Source organism: Octopus bimaculoides, chromosome 14 (genome assembly GCF_046866305.1).
Source record: "Octopus bimaculoides isolate indiv1 chromosome 14, ASM4686630v1, whole genome shotgun sequence".
Classification (NCBI taxonomy): domain Eukaryota; kingdom Metazoa; phylum Mollusca; class Cephalopoda; order Octopoda; family Octopodidae; genus Octopus; species Octopus bimaculoides.
The window spans coordinates 54,143,313-54,163,546 of NC_142941.1; the positions used below are offsets into that span (position 1 = coordinate 54,143,313).

The 20,234-nt window shown below is 34.7% G+C and overlaps 1 protein-coding gene across 10 annotated transcripts in view; it reads right to left on the reverse strand.

Annotated features, from left to right (window-relative positions):
- Positions 1-20,234, reverse strand: part of LOC106868552 (G protein-coupled receptor dmsr-1) — a 185,639-nt gene that overhangs the window by 89,161 nt on the left and 76,244 nt on the right. The window lies entirely within an intron of this gene.

Here is a 20,234-nt window from a genome sequence, read left to right on the forward strand (position 1 = left end):
AAAATTCTTTTTTAATCTAAAATATACTCTCCTTCATTTTCTACAATACCCGTCCATCTTTCTAGTAGACTTGTAAGGTCCCTCTTCTAGAATTCACTTGTCCGTGACGAAAAATATTCCACCAGTATTGTTCTGACCTCGTCTACAGAGTTCATATTTTGAAAACTGCGGAATAAATGATAACCAGATGGGGCAATGTCCGGCGAATATAGATTGCTGCAGATGAGTGTATATTTCCCCTATATGTTACACTACATACACACACCCACCCACACACACACGTGTATATGCGTGGCTGGGTTGTAAGACGCTTGCTTCCCTCCCAACTACATGGTCTCAAGTTCAGTCCTACAGAGTGGCACCTTATGTAAGTGTCTTGTACTATAGCCTCGAGGGGACCAAAGCCTTGTGAGTGAATTTGGCAAACGGAAATTGAAAGAAGCACGTCGTGTGTGTGTGTGTGTGTGTGTGTGTGTGTGTGTGTGTGTGTGTGTGTGTGTGTGTGTGTGTGTGTGTGTGTGTGTGTGTGTATATATATATATATATATATATATATATATATATATGTGTGTGTGTGTGTGTGTGTGTGTGTGTGTGTGTGTGTGTATGTGTTTCACGACCGCTTAACAACCAGTATTGGTGTGTTCGTATCCCAGTAACGTAGCAGTCAGTCAAAAAGACCGATAGTATAAGTACTAGGCAAAATAGGAAGTCCCGGGCCGATTTGTTCGACTGAAACCCTTTAAGGCATTGCTCCAGTATGACCGCAGTGAAATGACTGAAACAAATAAAAGAGCATATATATATGTGTGTGTGTGTGTGTGCGTGTGCGTGCGCGCGGGGGGGGGTATATTTGCTTTTTTTTTTTTATTTGTGCTCCTGTCAACAGGCATCCATCCATATTTTCATTCCACACTCACTCACATCACATTTACACTCACACAAACTCGCATCAATAAATCTTCTGTAGCCTCTCCAGATTGCCTCATTTCCTCCTCAAAGCAACGGATTTTATCCTCCTTCCATAATTATTTCTGTCGTCGAAAACCAACTACATTTTTCTTTAGCCTCGTTTTGACTCAATTTTTTCTTCATTGTCTTTACCGAAAATACGTTCGCATCATATAATTATTATACTAATGTCGCTGATTACTTCCATTATAATACATTGTTTGCAATAATAACCATAACCTGAACTACTTCATAATAATCTTCTAGTCAATATTTAGCGGATATTATTTTTGATAAACATAATCTTCGTTCGCTAATCATCGGTCATTATCAAAGGCTTCCACATTTTACTGGAGTAGCTTAGAGAGTAGTTAAGTAAAACGGTAGAGACAGAGAGAGAAAGAGAGAGCAGCGATATCTTGTATTCGTAATGCTTTCGTGACATTTAAAATTCAAATTTCTATAAATCAGGATATTTTCTCTTTTTTAATTAAGAGGAATACCTTGAAGGGAAATAATATGGCTGTTAGTAGGAATATGCGGCATAAGCAGATCTAATGACCCAGTTTGTTACGATGAAATAATTAAAAGTTATAAAATAAATAATGATTTTTGATAGGGAAACTATGTCAGAAATTTAAGGAATCTGGAAGAGGAAAATCCAAAGTTATTCTTGTTTAACCCCCATGTCAAACCTCACCGAGCAGACCCATGATCAAAGGCTTTTTAAGCAGGACGATCCTATTATTTTATCTAATATAGTATAATATAGTTAGAATTGCAAAATCCAAAGCCACCCTTCTGTTTTCAAAACCCTTTTGATATTAACCGGCTCCAGTTCACTCCTGGTTTTATGATAAAAACTTGCTTTCAAAGGATTTAAGTTAAATTATTCCTTCATGTCAAGCTCCAACTCCCAGCTTAAAAATATCCCGAAGTTATTTTACTAAATTCCTCATGCTTTTCAAAATTAAGTGAAATGAAAGTAGGGTATTTCAACAGAAATATGATAACGAAATGGTTACCTACCTATCTATCTATCTATAGTAAAATATAAGTTTTGTGTTTCAAGAGAAGTCCAACGCTTTCACTTGAAAATGAAAACAAAGACGGACCCAGTACTTGGATGGTTATTTCAGGATTTTTCTGAAACTCACCAAACACCGCCTTAGGACAAGGATCTAACAAATAGGAAGTCGCCTGTCTATATCCATTCCAAAGCAATTAATACTATACTTTAAATGAGTTAAACAGGTTAGACAGTTTCCTGATCAATGATTGTAATGCTAATTACTTCAGAATAATATTGATTTGCTTTCGATTATATTCCTAATGACTTTATATCTTACACAAGAGATTCAAAGACATCTCATGCCATCGATGCTCATATAAGAAATACTTCATTGATGTAAAATAACAATATTCAAATTCACATTACCTTTCGATCGGTTCTATCTTGTGTATCAATATATACTTGAAGATATTACATTGTTTCAGGATTGTTTAGTAACTTTATTTCTGAATAAAATAACAATAAACCACATACCCAGAAAGTAACGGGTACATACTGTGGGTTTCTTTTCTATCTAAGGCCATTTCTCTCTCTCTTTTTTTTTATAGAAGTTAAATTTCTTAGTTGAGAATTCCATCTTAGGACAACGTACATATTCAGAAATAAAACGAAATATATCACAACAGACACAACCACCTCACCTGCCCCAGGCAAGGTTTTCGATACAGCTGCCGCAATTACCACCACTACTACTGCACCGCAACCATTATCAAAACGACTAATTACACCACCACCACCACCACCACCACCACCACAAAAATCTTTGAATTTACTTTGATGTTTTCGCTCCAACATTGCTTAACACACCTCCCCATTTGCACCAAGACTACACTCATCCATTATATCTACTACTACTAAATAAAATCTATGACAATATCACATCCATTCGATCAATACCATTAAACACACCAACTAATTGCACTAACTTAAAGAACTATCACTACCACCATCGCAATTACTACATCAGCATCACTACTACAAACAGAGCAGCCGCCACCAAAGGCTCTTTCCACTACTACCTCCACCATCAGCAATACCGTCAGCCTGCCGCAACGTGATAACAGCTCAATCGGTTTTAACTTCACTACCCCAACTCTTATATGTATAACGACTACATCGCGAACACTTCAAGTATACTTGACTTCGTTTTAATGCCTGATTTACAACTATTTGCCGGCGTCTATTAAACGATGTTGCTCAAATCATTTTAATATATACGAAAGCCTACCATATCACTGGTCTTGATTAATTCTATTTTCAACCATTGAATTGGTTTACACTCGAATTTCGCTGTTTTTAGCGTACACAACGCACAAATGAGTATAAAGTATGGTCGACATTGACATATATTTTATTCAATGCTATTAATGGCGGACACAATACTTTTTATATTTTCTGGAATGTCTTCAGATTTTATTTATTCTTTTACTAATTCCAGCATGTGAACCACGGTAAATATTTTTGAAACAGCATCTTAAAAAAGAAAGGAAAGACGCATTGAACAGAACAGTCATGTCTATAGCAATAACAGGATGGTCATGGCTAGAATGCCTTTGTTCATAAGCCCGGTTGCTCAGTTGCATCTGATGTAAAATCTATAGAACCCTGGGTAAGGGAAAAACCACCAAGAGGCTGTCGAAAAAATGTCTAAATGGGTCTAGCTGAAAAGAGGGTATCTACGGTGTCAGTAAATGCTGCTTGGGTGTAGGCTTGAGTTTGATCAACCTAGTTAGTGTCAACTGGTTGATGACGTATGTTATAACACACGACACACAAATCACCTCAGGATACACTACTATTGTGTCCAAGAACTGCAACTGTTGATGTATGTTGAACTGTCCTAAGATTCATATTTGCTTGATTGAATCATAATAATATATGTCAAGTCAGATAAAAGATCACAAAATTCTGGGAAGAGAAATTAGATTTAATCGATCCGAGGTTTTGACTGATATATTATTTCATCGTTCCCTGAACGATGACAGACAAAGTCGACCTCGGTTATATTTGAACTCAGAATATAAAGTAACGTGACTAAATAATACAAGCCATTTTTCTCCGAATCTTAAAAGAAATTTCGTAATGAAATTGACTTTTATGCAATGTAAAAGAGGACTGTATAGATGTTAGTACTAAAAGGTTATTGTTTGGAAAGAATCCTCATAGACAATGATATATTAATGTCTTGGAATCTTAAGAACCATTTCTTGGCATACCAATAATAATGATACTAATAATAATAATACTAATAATAATATCAACAACGATAATTGTAATAATTTGTTTAACAACGGATGATATAACATCATTTTGAAATAACATGAAATATCTTCAATGAGAATTCTATTGAGAATCTTCAACCTTATATATAGATACATAATGTTAATGTATATGTATGCACGTATTCATTATATATATATATATATATATATATATAAACATACACACACGTGAATATGTATATGTGTGTGAGTATATAGCATTACTGTGAACGCAACAATACATACAGATAGATATCTAAAGTCAGTTTATATATATATATATATATATATATATATATATATATCTTATCGATCTGAAGTTAATCCTGATAAATCCCTACGATAAGTGGTGAATGGTAGGGTTGAATTTAATATCACTGCCAACGTAATCCCTTGTGAGTCTATGTGTGCGTGTGCGCATTTGTTTGTTTGTGGCAAAGATCGTCTCTGGTTATTAGATTTCGAATTGCTTTCTACGGTTTTTAGATAGAGCTGAGTCAGTTGATTATGGATATTAAATAACACATCAATCATCTTTGTTATAAATACCTTCTAAAATTGTTTGCCAATATATGAGAAATGAATGTGATGTTGCAATAAATGTGTGTATGTATGTATACACACACACACACAATATATATATATATATATATATATATATATATATATAGTGTGTGTGTCTCTTGTGGGTCTCTCCTAAGTATGCCCTTATCTAGTAGATTTACGATAAAAAGTATTCTTGCTTCAAACGTTTATGTATTATACTAAATGTATACGCTCCGCAGAAATGCCTGCTGCAGTGGTTTTTCATTGAGAGAAAACCTTTTCACAGACATGATGTGTTAAAAGCAACATTACATATATATACTTATTGCCAAAACGCTAAGCTATGGGGACGTAAAAACATAAAAACTAACACCAACTGTCAAACGGTGGGGGGTGGGGAAAACACGACTCAACGACACAAAAACCTGGATACGTATACATACACATATACACGACGGGCTTCTTTCAGTTTCCATTTACGAAATCCACTTATAAGGCTGTGGTCGGCCTGTGGCTATGGTAGAAAATACTTGCTCAAGGTACCATGCAGTAGGACTGAATCTAGAACCATGTGGTTGGTAAGCAAGCTTCTTACCACACAGCCACGCTCCTGTGCCTATATATATATATATATATATTAGACAGTAGTGCATAATGTGAAGGAAGGAGACTTAACGTTAGTCTCTCTGACGTCGATAGACCCCAACAACTCTAATAACAATGACTATCTATCTATCTATCTATCTATATACTTGCTTTTTTACTTACATTGGATGATGTAGTATTATTACATTATAAGTAGAAAAGTAGGTGGGATGGTCACTGCTGAAGCACTTAAATCTGATGTCTACTCCACGTACGGACATATATATTTGCGCAATGGAAAAGAGAATGCTCAGTCAGTTAGACGGTCATACTGGATTATAAGAGCGAAAAAAGATGGTATTAGTACCTAACTGCTGCATTGTCTAACACAGAGCGGGCAAGTCATTCGTGAAAGGCAATAACACATAACTAAATGGGAATATATTTTAGGCGAGGAAACTCAACTCAGTTTAATAGTAAAATTTGATGTTTAACTTTGCATGCAGCTGAGGTGTTCGAGTAGGTTTCTAGATCACCCTGTCTTTCACAGAGTCAAATAAGAAATATACTCAACTTTCGTTGTTGTTTTGCAGCATTCGTACTTCAATTATTATCCAACATTTAACTAAAATTTCTGCTTGGTTTTACGCGTCGAACTTTTTCCTTTATATGTCATCTGTAGTTTTAAACTGTTTGCAATGCGAAATCCACCATAAGTTTAAAAGCTTAAATTTTGTGTATTCTTGCATGAAAGGAAAACGGAAAGGTTTCATCCCTCCTCTTTAAACTACGACTGAGTAGAATTAGAATGTTAGCTTTTTCTCTTGTACAGAGTTGATAGCAGCTTCGCCGCCGACATAACGGACACGCATGTCTGTACGCGCACGCACGCACACACATACACATGTGCAAACGCAAATACACGCACAAGTACACACAAAACGCACACACACACACACGTCTGTGCGTGCGCGCTAGGCTTTTCTTCTAAATAAGAGTATTTAGTTGAGTTTAGCTTAACATCTATTTATTTCTTAAACATCTATAAACACAAATGAGGCTGATTGAAGTTCAGGCTTGGAACGTTGAATTAATTTCAAGCTGACAATCACTGTGCTGTTCTGACATGTTCAAAACATTCCAAAACAACAATGATGCAGATTACTAGAAAAAAATTCAATAACCAAAAAGCAAGCGATAAATACCTATTGAAAAAAAAAAAAACATAAAATAAAAATAAATACATATTAAAATCCTTTAGGCTTTTCTTTCATTCGCTTTCTTTCACTGTTTCTTATTTCGTTTGTTTGTTTCTTTTAACCTTTCTTTCCTTTTCAATTTTTATATTTATATATCTTTAAATACAAAAGGCATTTCATCTTTAAGTATTTTTTTAACCTAAATATTGCAAAACATTTGAAAGAAATTTAACAAGCGCACACACCAGCACTCACACACATGCATTCTCTCTTTCTTTCTCTCACACATAGACACACTTGCACACATGCATAGCACCTATATCTCTCTATACCTCACGCACACACAAATGTATGTTTGTCTTTATGTCAAGTTATGTATAAAAACAATTTAAGATTAAACAAAAGTGTTATTCAATACTTTTTCGAAGAGTATGAGATTATTAAAGTTTTACAAAGAAATGGTTGTTTGTGTGAGTGTTATATCGGTATAATCTATTTGTCGGCATGTATATTTACCTATCTCTCTATATATTATAACGAAACCTAATATATCCACACACACACTTGTGTGTTTGAGTGTGTGAGAGAGACAGAAATAGAGAGGATGGGAGAGAGTATATCAGTTCATTATTATGACGCTTGAACATTTTAGAGAGCTCACACTATCCGTCGAAGAAAGTGTTTTCGCATCGACGCTTTTTTAAAATACAATCTATGATCGTATGAAGGCTGCTAGCCAGTATATGTTATATAAGGCTGGTTTGCGGACAAATTATTCCTTCTGAATAGGGGTGAAAACAATTTGTTAAATCTATGTATATAGTTAAAACAAATAAGGTATTTCTCCCATATACTTTATGTTTGGAATATGTCCACCTTTGTGATTTTTAATTTTTATCGCACAGACGGTAATCATAGTCCCGAAGACATAACTCTTTCAGTTCAGTTTTAGACGACTTAATAGTTACTCTTTTATAGACATATGTCTGTATATACCCTTCTTGATAATCTATGTATTTATTGATATATACTTTTATAAAGTTTAGAGGACTTAATAGTTACTCCTTTATAGACATATGTCTGTATATACCCTTCTTGATAATCTATTTATAGATAATAAGGTATCCCTGTTGAATAGTTTTTGTATCTCATAAACGACAACTTTGACAGAGTTAAATTCTTAACAGAACAATTTAGAATAGAGCTACCCCTGCTGGAACCTCGTGGAGTTTTAGGTGTTTTCGCTCAATAAACACTTACAACACCTGGTCTGGGACTCGAAATCGCGATTCGATAACCGCGAGTCCGCTGCCTTAACCACTGGGCCATTGTGCCTCCACTAATTAGACAATATATTATCCGCGTATAAGTGAGGTAAATATTACTGAACAAAGCAAAACCAACTGAACAAAAGTAACAAAAAAAAAAAAGAAAACAATCACGAATGATTACTAAAAAGAAGTCATAAATAAAATATAAATAAAACAAAGAGTATTGTACAACGTCTCATTAGGTTTGAGGTTCGGATCTGCACATGACAATTTGAGTTTATATTCTCCCCTCAGAGTCGATAAAACGACTACCAATCAAGTACTGGTGGCCAATACCAATCGCCATCTTTCTTTCTGTAGCGGTTCTGGCCTTGTGCCAATGTAAGAATACATTATTTACATCAAACTGTGTCCCTATCACAACTGACATTCCCCGCCCCACTCCTATGAAAACATTTAACATAGAACGTCTGCCGCTGCTGTTGTCTTCAGCGATGGTTCATGGCGGGGGTTTATAGAAGCACAGTTTTGAACTGCAAGCCTTTGCGGGAACTCATTCTGTTTGGACCGATGCCAAAATAGTTGAAGGGTAATAAAAGAAAAAGATATCAGTGTGTTTGTTGTAGAATAAACCTTTGATATCGGTAATGATTACTTGGACAATCGATACATGCAGATTGTTAACGGACGCAGTGACAACGAAGAAAACGACAATGATCGTAACGATTACGATGATGATGATGATGATGGTGATGAGTGTGATGGGAATCATGATGACAATGTATGATGGTGATGATGATGATGATAAAGATAGCTATACTAGCAGTATTAGCACTGGCATGCACAATGAGACAACCGATCAAAGCCAACGGTACAGCACCGCGATAATGCATATGTGTGTGTGTATGTGTGTGTGTATATATATATATATATATATATATGACAACACAAACACAAACTCAATTTTCAATACATATATTTATAAATATATTTACATGGAAACATATATGCAAACATACATACATACATACATGTCTGTGATGCACGAAACTCTCGGGCCTTGAGTCTCGGTTATAGCTTTTTATCGATTATATACAGAGTGCGTAGGATATTTGAAGACATACCTTTTTGGGGTCATTGCTGCATTTTTTGCTAACTCTGTATAATCTTTGTTTCAGAAAATAATGGCAGACCCTCAGCTTACTCAAGAAATGAAGAGACATACCGTTGTTGTGGTTACAAAGGCTGAGCATAGTGATTTAGAAATATCTCAATTGTTAAAAGTTGCCAGATCTTTCGTCTACAAACTTTGTAAGGAGCTAGAGACTGAAGATGGAAACGTATTACCAGTATCGAAGAATAAAAACCATTCTAAATGCTCTGAAATCATCAGAACACCTGAATTTATCCAGCAAGTTCAACAGACCATTGATTACAATCCCAGAATGACCACGAGGCCAATTGCAAAAGATCTCCATGTGTCAAAAGGAACAATCAGAAATGTTGTCTACGAAGACATCAGATATAAGTCTTATATGATGAGGAAAGGTTAATTTGTCAGAAAAACCAAAAGTAAATCACTACATCAGATCTAAAAGGCTCTTTAACAAACTGAAAAATCCAGCAGAGGATTTGATTTGGTTTTTCTCAAACGAGAAAAACTTCGACCGACTTTTGTTTTAGCTAACCCAAACCAAACATAATATTCTTTCTCTCTCGGCAAAGAGTTTTGTTAGCAACCTTAGGATTCTCTTTTCTCCACGTTATAGGAACTTAGCCAACTTTACAAGACTATTATATATAGAAGTTTGAGTTTAAAAACATTAGGAAAAAAATGTGGTCAATGCAATATTGGAATGTAATTTATTTATTATATCATTGAATTTCATCTGGGTTGCTAATCCGTGATAAACGAAAATACTTGCAATTTTCAGAAAGGTATCAGCACTGTAAGGAAAGGCATATACATGCAGACACACAAATAGGTAGATAAATAGATAAAAGAGAGAGAAAGAGAAAGAATGAGAGAGAGACTGCGTTTCATCAAAGTGGAGATAACCAGGTTTGATCTTGAGTTAAATAATAACAACTATGACGATTCGCAGGATATGAGAGAATTTTTATATGGTTGTTGGACCTGCTAGAAATTGGATAATGTAGTTCTATATACACACACACACACTAAATCTGAAGAAAACAGGCGTGATGATCACGGCTGGTTCGATCATGGATAACCTCATAGCTAAAGAGCAATAAACATCCTATCTCTCTTTCCCACCCACTCTTTGTCTTCCCCGTCGCCCCTTCACATACAAACACAATGTTTCCCCGTTCTTTCAAACGTACTCGCTTTGAAGATGCGGTTAGAAAAAAAAATACTTTGCAGCCGATGACACGACCATTGGTATAGAAAAAGTAAAACCATAAAGCATGCAACACAATTCAATAGAAAGAAAAGTAACGAACTATTTCGATATGCTATGCACATTGACAAGTTGTGTAGTGAATCGGATACTATTAAATTTCGTTCTAGGTCATAAATATTTGAGCTGTTTATAGCAATAGATAGCATTTTCCTCACAGTTTCTGTCATAAAATAGCCAACTCTTCCTGATTGATGATGTATACATGTTCAATGAATGAATTAATTTCTGATGACGTTACCGTCAAATAACGAAATAACCAGGACTAATTCTTTGATAAAGACATAAAAAAATACGTTGTTTTTTAAAGTTTTCGCTTTTGTTTTATTTTTTATCATTTGAGTGTGACATCCACCATATTGCTTGTCTAATTCAATTAATGTTATCGAGTCGAAATACTGATATTATGCAATACATTTATTATAACGTTGGATTTCAATCGTTGATGTTGCTGGTTTTATATATCTTTTAGCATTAGCTCAGGTCTGATCTAATTGCGAGATGTGCGGAGATTCGACTGCTATTACTAGTAGGTCCCCTGCCGATATTGTTTAGCACCGAGTGAACTGTAATCAAACAGACCTAGGACCAAAGGGATTCCAGTCATGATGAAATCTTTTGTTTGAGTGATTCCATTATAGAATGTGCCTTATATTTTGTTTTCAGAAGATAGGGGTGTGGTTTAAGAGAGATTTGGCCCCTATTTCTATGATTTGTATGGACTTCATAGACAGCCCTTTTTCAATGATCTCATCTGTATTGTAAATATGCTTCTATTCATTAGGTTGTTTAAACTGCCTTCTGCAAACTTTGGTCTTCATCTTTGACCACATGTTTCCCGGATATTGCCAACGCACTTTGAGAAACGTATGACAACCACAACTTGTTATTCATCTCAATGATTAGACATTTCGGAACGTTAGGTTTTTGAAAGAATGCTTATCAATCATATACGCACAACTACGAATATATATTCATTGCACTGGCTGTGTTGGTTTTATAGTTATTAATTCAATTCTCAATCGTTAACACGGGACCATTATGTAAATTAAACTGTGCTACCAACAATCTTCTTTCCACTTTCTTTAAATAGCTATTAGACTTCTTAATCGCTACCTAGCGAGTAGAAATATAACCACCACAAAATTTATTCACAGTAATTTAAGAGCTCAAAGATTAACATCATCAAAGTCCAATACGTTATTACTATTTATTGGTGAAATAAACTTGTATATATTTATAAAGTGGGTTAAAGCGATAGTTGAAAGTATCATACTCAGGACAGCAAACAGCAGAAGGAGCGTAAATCTTGCGTATTATTGAATTTGTCTCCAACAGCTGTTTCAATGAAAGAACAAAGACCCTTTTTATAATTCCATGAATAAATAATTAAGACGTGACAGGTTATTCATCTAATAAGAAATCCGGAGAAAAAGATTTATTGAAACACACACACACACACACACACACACACACACACACACACACACACACACACATTGTAAATAGCAGAAAAGCATAAATTTTACATGTTTTATAATTGTTTTAGGCATAATTATGTATGTACTCTACTTTCGTAATTGTATAAACGATTATGTTTTGAAACAGCTATCGAAAAGCAATTCAAATATGAGTTATAGATAAAATTTTGTCCGTTAAACTTGGAAGAAAGGGATAAGCGATTACTGAAGACTCTCTAATGAAAGCCGAAACAAGTCAGTTTATTTTCTTCATTCCAAACCGCTTTAACAAGACTGACTTTAACAACAAGACTATATATAGGTTCATTAAACATATAGACATCACTTCATAGAGATATTTGCTTAATATTTATATGTATGATTTTAGATTTGTGTTTGTGTTGTCAACTGTCAGTTTGTATCTTCTTTATTCTCCACCCCATATAAAGAGTTAATCCTCTTATTAGATTTAGGGCCGGAAAAAGACGATTGAAGTTTTACAATGAGTACTTGTTGATTAATTGTTTAATATTAGAGTATTAAAGTGGCTGTCTCAGAATTTAATTATCTCGTTCGTTATCCGTAAAATAATTAAATTTGGTCGTTGTGGACGTTTAGTGTTATTGAATACAAACATAGTAATGTGGTTAAGAAGTCTCATCGGTGCACAACCACAAGATTTTGGGCATTTCGGGTTCACTATTCCAGAACGGATCTTTGAAAAAATAATCTCGGATGAAACAATATTCTGTAAGTAAAATTTGGTTAATATTAACACGTGTGCACGTAGCACGTAGCACGTTATGTGCAAAAAATTGGCAGAGTAATTCAGAGTGTCGGATAAATTATCTGGCAATATTTTTTCGAATTCTATGCAGCGTGTTCAAATCACACCAACGTCAACTTTACTAATAAAAATGGTGTTATACTGTTATGCCGTTATACACCTCTGATCACAATACGTTTCCAATCCTTTCTTGAGTGTCCCAGTCTACTCATCTTGGAGCAAATCGGTTAACTTAGTCATCTCACCATCGTTGTGGAGGTTTTCCGAAAGTCCTTTTCCCATCTCATGGATACTAGTCGGCAGCTGTACAGGGCCAGATTTTTTTGTGAACCCCGCAACATGTCCGGCTCTGCGTAGCTTGGACTTTCGTTATTTAGCGATCACGTCGTTCTGTCGTCCCCTCCGATGTCTTCTCGAATTACCTCTTTTCGGATTTGATCTCGCAATGATAATTCTAGCATGTGTCTTTTCATGGCTCTTAGCATGTAGCATTGGTAATAAGGATTTCAAATTTTTGCCACAAGGGCAGCTTGGGGGAGGCGATTAAGTCGATTAGATCAACCCCAGTACACAACTGGTACTTAATTTATCGCCCCGAAAGAATGAAAGACAAGGTCAACCTCGGTGGAATTTGAATTCAGAACGTAGCGACGGGCGAAATACCGCTAAGCATTTCGCACGGCGCGCTAACGATTCTGCCGGCTCGCAATCTTCACTGCATTAATAATAATAGTTATAAGAATAATTTAAGAAAAAAAACTGTTTATGAAAAGGAAAGAAAGAAAACAAGAGAACAATCTGCATGCGATTTAAAAGGTTTAAAATTGGAAAGTATTTAGAAGTTTGACATGTAAATGTGAGACAAAAACGTTTGTGTATGTAAGTAGTCACGCAGCTGACAAGAATATATTTTCAGTGGCTGTCGATTATTATGATTATCAAACACACATACACACACACGCACGCACAGACGTTTCTGTTGAGAAGAACGATGGAAGAAGACGCGAGATAAGTTTGGGATTGCAGGGAGGAAAATCGCCTAATGACAGCTGCCTAAATTGGCTGACGAATGATCAAAGCCAGTGATAAGAAATAAATAGCAAACACAACAACAACATACAAAGCAATGACGACATTGACGAAATAAAATAATAAAAAAGCAAACAAACAACAAAATAAAATATAATAAAATGAAAAACCCTGTAGCAATAGTAACATCAATACATAATTACAGGTTCGAGATTACAGAAATTAAGCCTCATTATTTTGTTTTCGAATTATTTATCTTGCTATTAATAATTTCGTCTATCTTAAATGTTGTACCTACTAAATTAGAAATCATTATTATTATTATAGTTTATTTTCTAATTGCTTGTAGTTAGGAAAAGCTCGCATGTTCTGATGGATGTTGTTAGCACTACGTCAGTGATTAAATATTTGCTGTACATCAGTTTTTTAATACCATGTACGTGCGCGCGCGCTCTCTCTCTCACACACACACACACACACACACATTCTCTGACTTAACTTATCACTGTGATTGCTTTATTCTGATATATTCTTTTTCTTTACAAATCTTTATTTTATCTATACTTTTCCCTGCTTGCAACAAGTTTGATTATATATATATATATATATATATATATATATATATAGTTGAACAAATCGTGAAGTTTTATTAAAATTATCTAAGCCTCTAGATGACATGTTAGAAATACCAAATAGCAATTAAGACCAGTTCCATATTAAAAGAGGAGAGAATTTAAAAACAATCAAGAATCTTCCCAAGTTGACATGTCATTAGAAAGAAAGAAAAAGACGGGCTTATTGTCTGGAGATAAGAGGAGAGACATTGGCACAATTACCCAACTTTATCTCCAGTAGCCAAGAGACTTAGATTTATACATGAAAGACCACAGCACACTTGTGAAAGCCGCAGTGCTTGTATCTGCTTGTTACTGTGTTATTTAAAAATCTATAGCTATATTCTACAGTACAGTACAGTATAGTACATCTATGTTTGTATTCGTCTACCTTATGTACAAATTGACGTGCTACTTCTGATATAAATAAGGCTTTACGAGTGAATGTATTGGGTACATCGGGCTTTAAATGTCTACGTTGCAGCTCCGATGTAATTTTTGTCGTTTGTTCCTCTTGCAATTATTTTGTATTTTAGATTATTTCATTTTTAAGCAATTTCCATTTCATAGCAGTGACTTTGGAACGTTTGCACATAATTCGGCTTTGGGCCATGGATTTCTAGATGTGATTCTTTGTGGTTCAGATATGTTTTGATTTCATGCGCATCTGTAGGAAACTTTTGAATAGTTATCAAATAAAGTGTTTTCAATAGGGTAGTGTTTGTGTGGTGTTAAGTGTTGTTGCATTTATCACTATGGATATGTAATGGATGATCCGAAATTACAAAGGCATGTGAATTAGTAGAACTATGCATATTGGAAGAACTAAGCGATATAGTCAACACATTTTTATCGGACTATACAGAGATGAAGGCGCAACAATTTCCCAAAACATTGACAGACAAATTCGACATAGAAAATATTTAAGAAATGCCTTCGAAGCGATCAATCTCGAAACAAACGTACCAATCAATAATAGTTTCCAAGATAAAACACTAATCTAACAGCACAAATACCCTCCTTTCACATAAAAATCTAAGGAAATGTTGTTATATATAATATTTTTCAATCGCTCCCTTTTCGAAAACAAAGAATATAGTCAGTAACATAAGCTAGAGAAATTTCCACAGTATCATCGCCTCCCCAAACCCATCCAGATCGATATTAGACAAAGCAGCATCACTTTATATAGAAATCTAAAAGAAGGGAGGAGCTTAAAGAAAAATTAGCAATATAAACGAACTAAAATAAGTCAAGTAAAGTGAAGAAATATGACCTGGTTCATTCCACCATCTATTCAAATACAGTGCCAAAAAATAAGCAAATAAACAAGCTAGCAATAATCACCAAACATTTCCTGTTCCAAGATAGATATCACAAGGTATTAATTAGATTGTGGTGGTATCAAATGAATTGGCAAATGGTGAAATATATAAAAATAAAGAACTTCAGAAAAATGATGTCAAACAAATAAACAAAAGCAAAGTCGATGAAAGAGGGAGAAGATCCACGGAAATGGCAATTGAAATGATGAGAACTACACACAAGCCATTAATACAATAGTTCTAAATTCCAAATGTACACGACCATATTCATACAAAAAAGCATAATTTATGTTTCTGTTTAAATATAGGTACAGAATCTCTGATGGTACTAAAAAATTGATAAAAAGATAAATCCATAAGCAGTTAGTCATACGTTACCTGACGAGCCAGCTGTGGCGAAACTGCGTCGCGTTGTAACAACGTAATCAATATTCAGTTTCAAGACAACTCATCTATACTACGATGCATTCTGCCCAGTACTTCGTTATGTCCCAGTAGTGAATGAACCTCGAAATGGTCACCACAAAAGGTGTGACGTTTTTGAGGGCAAGGTAGAAATGTTCCGCACTCCAGTGCTTTGGTAGACGTGGTTTGACAACAGCAATCACAATTCCGGTAAAGTTGATACGGAAAATCCGAGTTAATATATTCGCATTATAACTGCAATTTGATCATGCTAGACTACAATTAGTTATAAGCTTTACGGATAAATTCCTATAATCAGATATGACCTAAGGACCTGTACAGTCCCCATAAATGACGCCTAAATATAACTATAAAAAAACTTGAAAACAAACCACCGAACGTTAACAACAAGCAGAGATCAAACTGTAGAAAGGAATCAATGCAATACAACCGATGAATTTCTGTCCTTGGCTGCCTCACGGATATCATCTTGATTTCGGCATTCAGCTCATGACCAGAATTTCTATTGGTATCTCACGTTATTTGGGAAAACATAAACATGTAACATGCGTGTGTGTTTGTGCGCGCACGCACACACGCACGCGCGCGCACACACGCACGCGCGCGCACACACACACACACGCACGCACGCGCGCGCGCGGGGCTTTATTTTTCCGAAAGTTATTTTCTTAATAAAAACTACGTAATTTTTTAATTGTGATTGCGTTTCTAGTATGGGTGATAATAGTGGATGAATACAGTGTAATTTATACTATTTAGTGTTGGCCTAGTGAGGATAAAGTATTTAAAAGATTTTTTTGGCTATTTAGCCATGATTAGTAACGGGTTGTTTTTATTTTATAATACTAGTGAGGATAACGATTTTTTCTGAATAAATTTTCTGAATAACATGTATTTTTCCTAATAGTATGGAAGAATAAAAGGAGATGTTTCCGATTTAGCCATAAGTTCTTAGCATATTATTTCTGTTAAAAAAATTAATACGCAGAAATATACTTGGATTAATATTCTTAAAAGTATACAAACAAATTTTATGACCGTTATATTAGTTTTTATTTATTTATTTTAGTTTTTTGTAAACATCCTCATATGTAATTTTTGTCAAATATTTCCCTGAGGAAATTCTTTACCCATAAATATGAACTTTTATAAATTTATTATTGGGTCTGAATTGAAACAATGGTAGGATAATAATATTTCTATTTCTATTATATTATAATAATAATAATAATAGAATATGTTTATAAATTAAAATATATCTTAAATCTCCATTTTCGTTTCATTTTTGTACATTAAATACATACCCATTTGAACAGTGGGAAAGTTTTTCTCTGCTAATATTGAGTATTAAACCTCCAAACGTGTATAAGATAGGATCTTTCCATCCCTATAGAGGAGACTGTTTTCCTTGTATTGTATTCTAATTTCATATACATATATATATATGTATATATATATATATATATATATATATATATATATATATATGTGTGTGTGTGCAAATGGTTTTGTTATACGGTTCCGAGTTTTACAATCCTGTCAATAATAATAATGGTATTTAAATAAGCTTAAAGCTTATGGCGATCACCGTGCAATGGGTAAGGAAAATGGTTTAATAATGGGGCATAACATTATTATTATTATTTACAGTACTGTAAAACTCGGTACCGTAAGACAAAAGAATTCGCACCGAAAGCACATAGAAGTTTGCTTACAAAAGACAACTACGAACTAATTTGACAGAAACAGGGCTTCTTTAGTCATTCAGAGGCTAAAATAGAAGATAATTGCTCATTGTATCATGCAGTGCGACTGAACCCCGAATCATGTGGTTTGGAAGCAAGCTTCTTACCACAGAGCCATGCCTGAACAAGAATGGAGTTTAAAATTTACAACAGCTGTTTCGGTAGAATTTTATTAATGTATCCATAAATTATGTCATAGCACATAATCCACCACCTTCAGGCAACATTTTAAACAGGTAGCAAACACAGGGGAAATAATACCATAATTATGATGAATCCATCCGACATTGTTGGATGACTAGGATTTTAGAAATAACTTTCAGATTTATGGAGGAAGTTAGGGGTGGTTCTTAACGGGCATGCGTGAAGCAATGAGATCAAAGAACTATATTATTGCAAACGCCTTTTGTTTTATTTACGTTTACAGCCTAATACTGTTTATGAGAACGTACAAGAATCAAAGACATGCTGTAGCCATTAAGGTTATTAAACCCAGCAAATATTTTGTCTTGGGATAAAAGAAAGCAAAACTCATGACGGTAGAACGGTATAGAACTGTTATCGCCTTTCCCCGCGTACACACACACCTATACTGCACTAGAAACAGCCCCGAGTCGGATCTACGGTTTAAATTTGATTTGGCACTTACGTACCTACTGTATCCTACCAACACCTGATACCTTCATGGTTGCTTTTCCTCACTGTGAACCCCATTTCTGTCGTCCTCGGTTTTGATGTGCCTAGATTCTATTGAATGCCATAAGTAAATTATCTATGTCCGTATGTATGCCTGCAAGTGTGTGTGTGTGTGTGTGTGTGTGTGTGTGTGTGTGTGTGTACTCAGGTTTTGTCCTTCTGGCCATTACTAGAACATAGGGCTGTACAAGACTCAGCAGTTTGCTTTATATACTTTCTAGAAATGTAAGCAAAAAAGTATTACATAATTGTCACTGATCAGTGTTTGAATGAAATCTATTAACCTTTCCTCATATAAAATATATTATTTCTAAAGCGAGAGGTAAATCGTTGTTGATAAAGTATCATTTGAATAAAAGCAAAGGAAAAAAATATATAAATGAAATGATGGTTATAGACCATGATTTCTATAAAAAATATCACCACACAAAAAGCAAAGGTAGAGTAGAGCAAAAAAATTAATAGTTTATGGAAACAAAAAGAAGATTGTCTTACACATCTGGTCTAAATTTATGATCGATTCTATTTATTTAAGATCTTATCATCTTAATACATTTCTGTCTGTAAAATTGCGTTTGTTTTTAGTGGCTTAGTTAATAGAGTTAATATTATTTACTTGAGAACTCCCCAGGTTACTGTTACTAAAACAAAAATGAAAATTTCATTTCAATATTTTCCACTTATATTCGCAAATGAATTCTTTTCTACGGAAATAAAAGTAGTTTATATTGAATCTGATTTTTGATTTCTCTTGTGGTAGAAACCGTAGGAACCTGAAAGTGAAATGGTAATTATGACGAACTACAGAAGATATCTATCTATTTATCTATCTGCCTATCTGTCTGTCTGTCTGTCTACATTTATATATTCTACCTATATGAATCAATATGAACGAAGATTTACAGTAAATATATGCAAAGTAAAATTGTAGGGTGAATATTTAAAATAAGTGTGTGTAGAAGACGAGGAAATATAGGTAAACCAGAGTTGAATGGCGAATATTTAAAATATACAAACACACCTGTGTGTACACACACATACATATGCATGTACAATAACTAGAACTGAACAGTAAATATACGACAAATGGTTATGTACTGTCCGTCAATACATTATATATGTTTACGTATTTCATAACTCATGTCTAAGATGCTCCCCCACTACGCATACTCATGATCGGAGATGCGCATATCCTTAGCAACCAAGGGACATGCTCAACTGATGATCGCCAGACTGCCTATTGAAAATCATATGGATTTCTTACATAGGGACATGAACTGAAATTTAAAGGGAATGGCTAGGGTCGATCGTCTCGTCATTGTACTTGACAGTTACTTTATCGACCTCGCTTGTATGAAAAACCAGGTTGATCTAGGATGGATTTGAACTCAGAACTTAAAGATAGAACAATTCACCACAAAACAATTGTCTGACGATCTAACTCCAAATAAGAGAGTGAAATTTAACCCGAGGCTGAGCTTCGCTCGTTTCGAAACATCTATTTCTTCATTAAAATTGCCTTTTAATAGAAAATTCACCTCACCCCGCAACACACACACATACATACATACACGAGTAATAAATATAATTTAATATGTGTACATAATACTTTGAAGTAAAATGATCTGCATTCGGGGGAAAAAAATGATTTATGAGATACTCATCGTTTTCACTAACACGAGTAACACCGCCACAACCACAACCACTGACAACATTAGTAACAGACAAAAAAGAACCTGGCATTATTAATTCTTCTTTAAAGACAGTGACTGCTTTACCATCTGACCTCACCTCACAGCACCTAATGCGCAACTTTATCCCCACTTCCACCGCCGCAGCCGCCA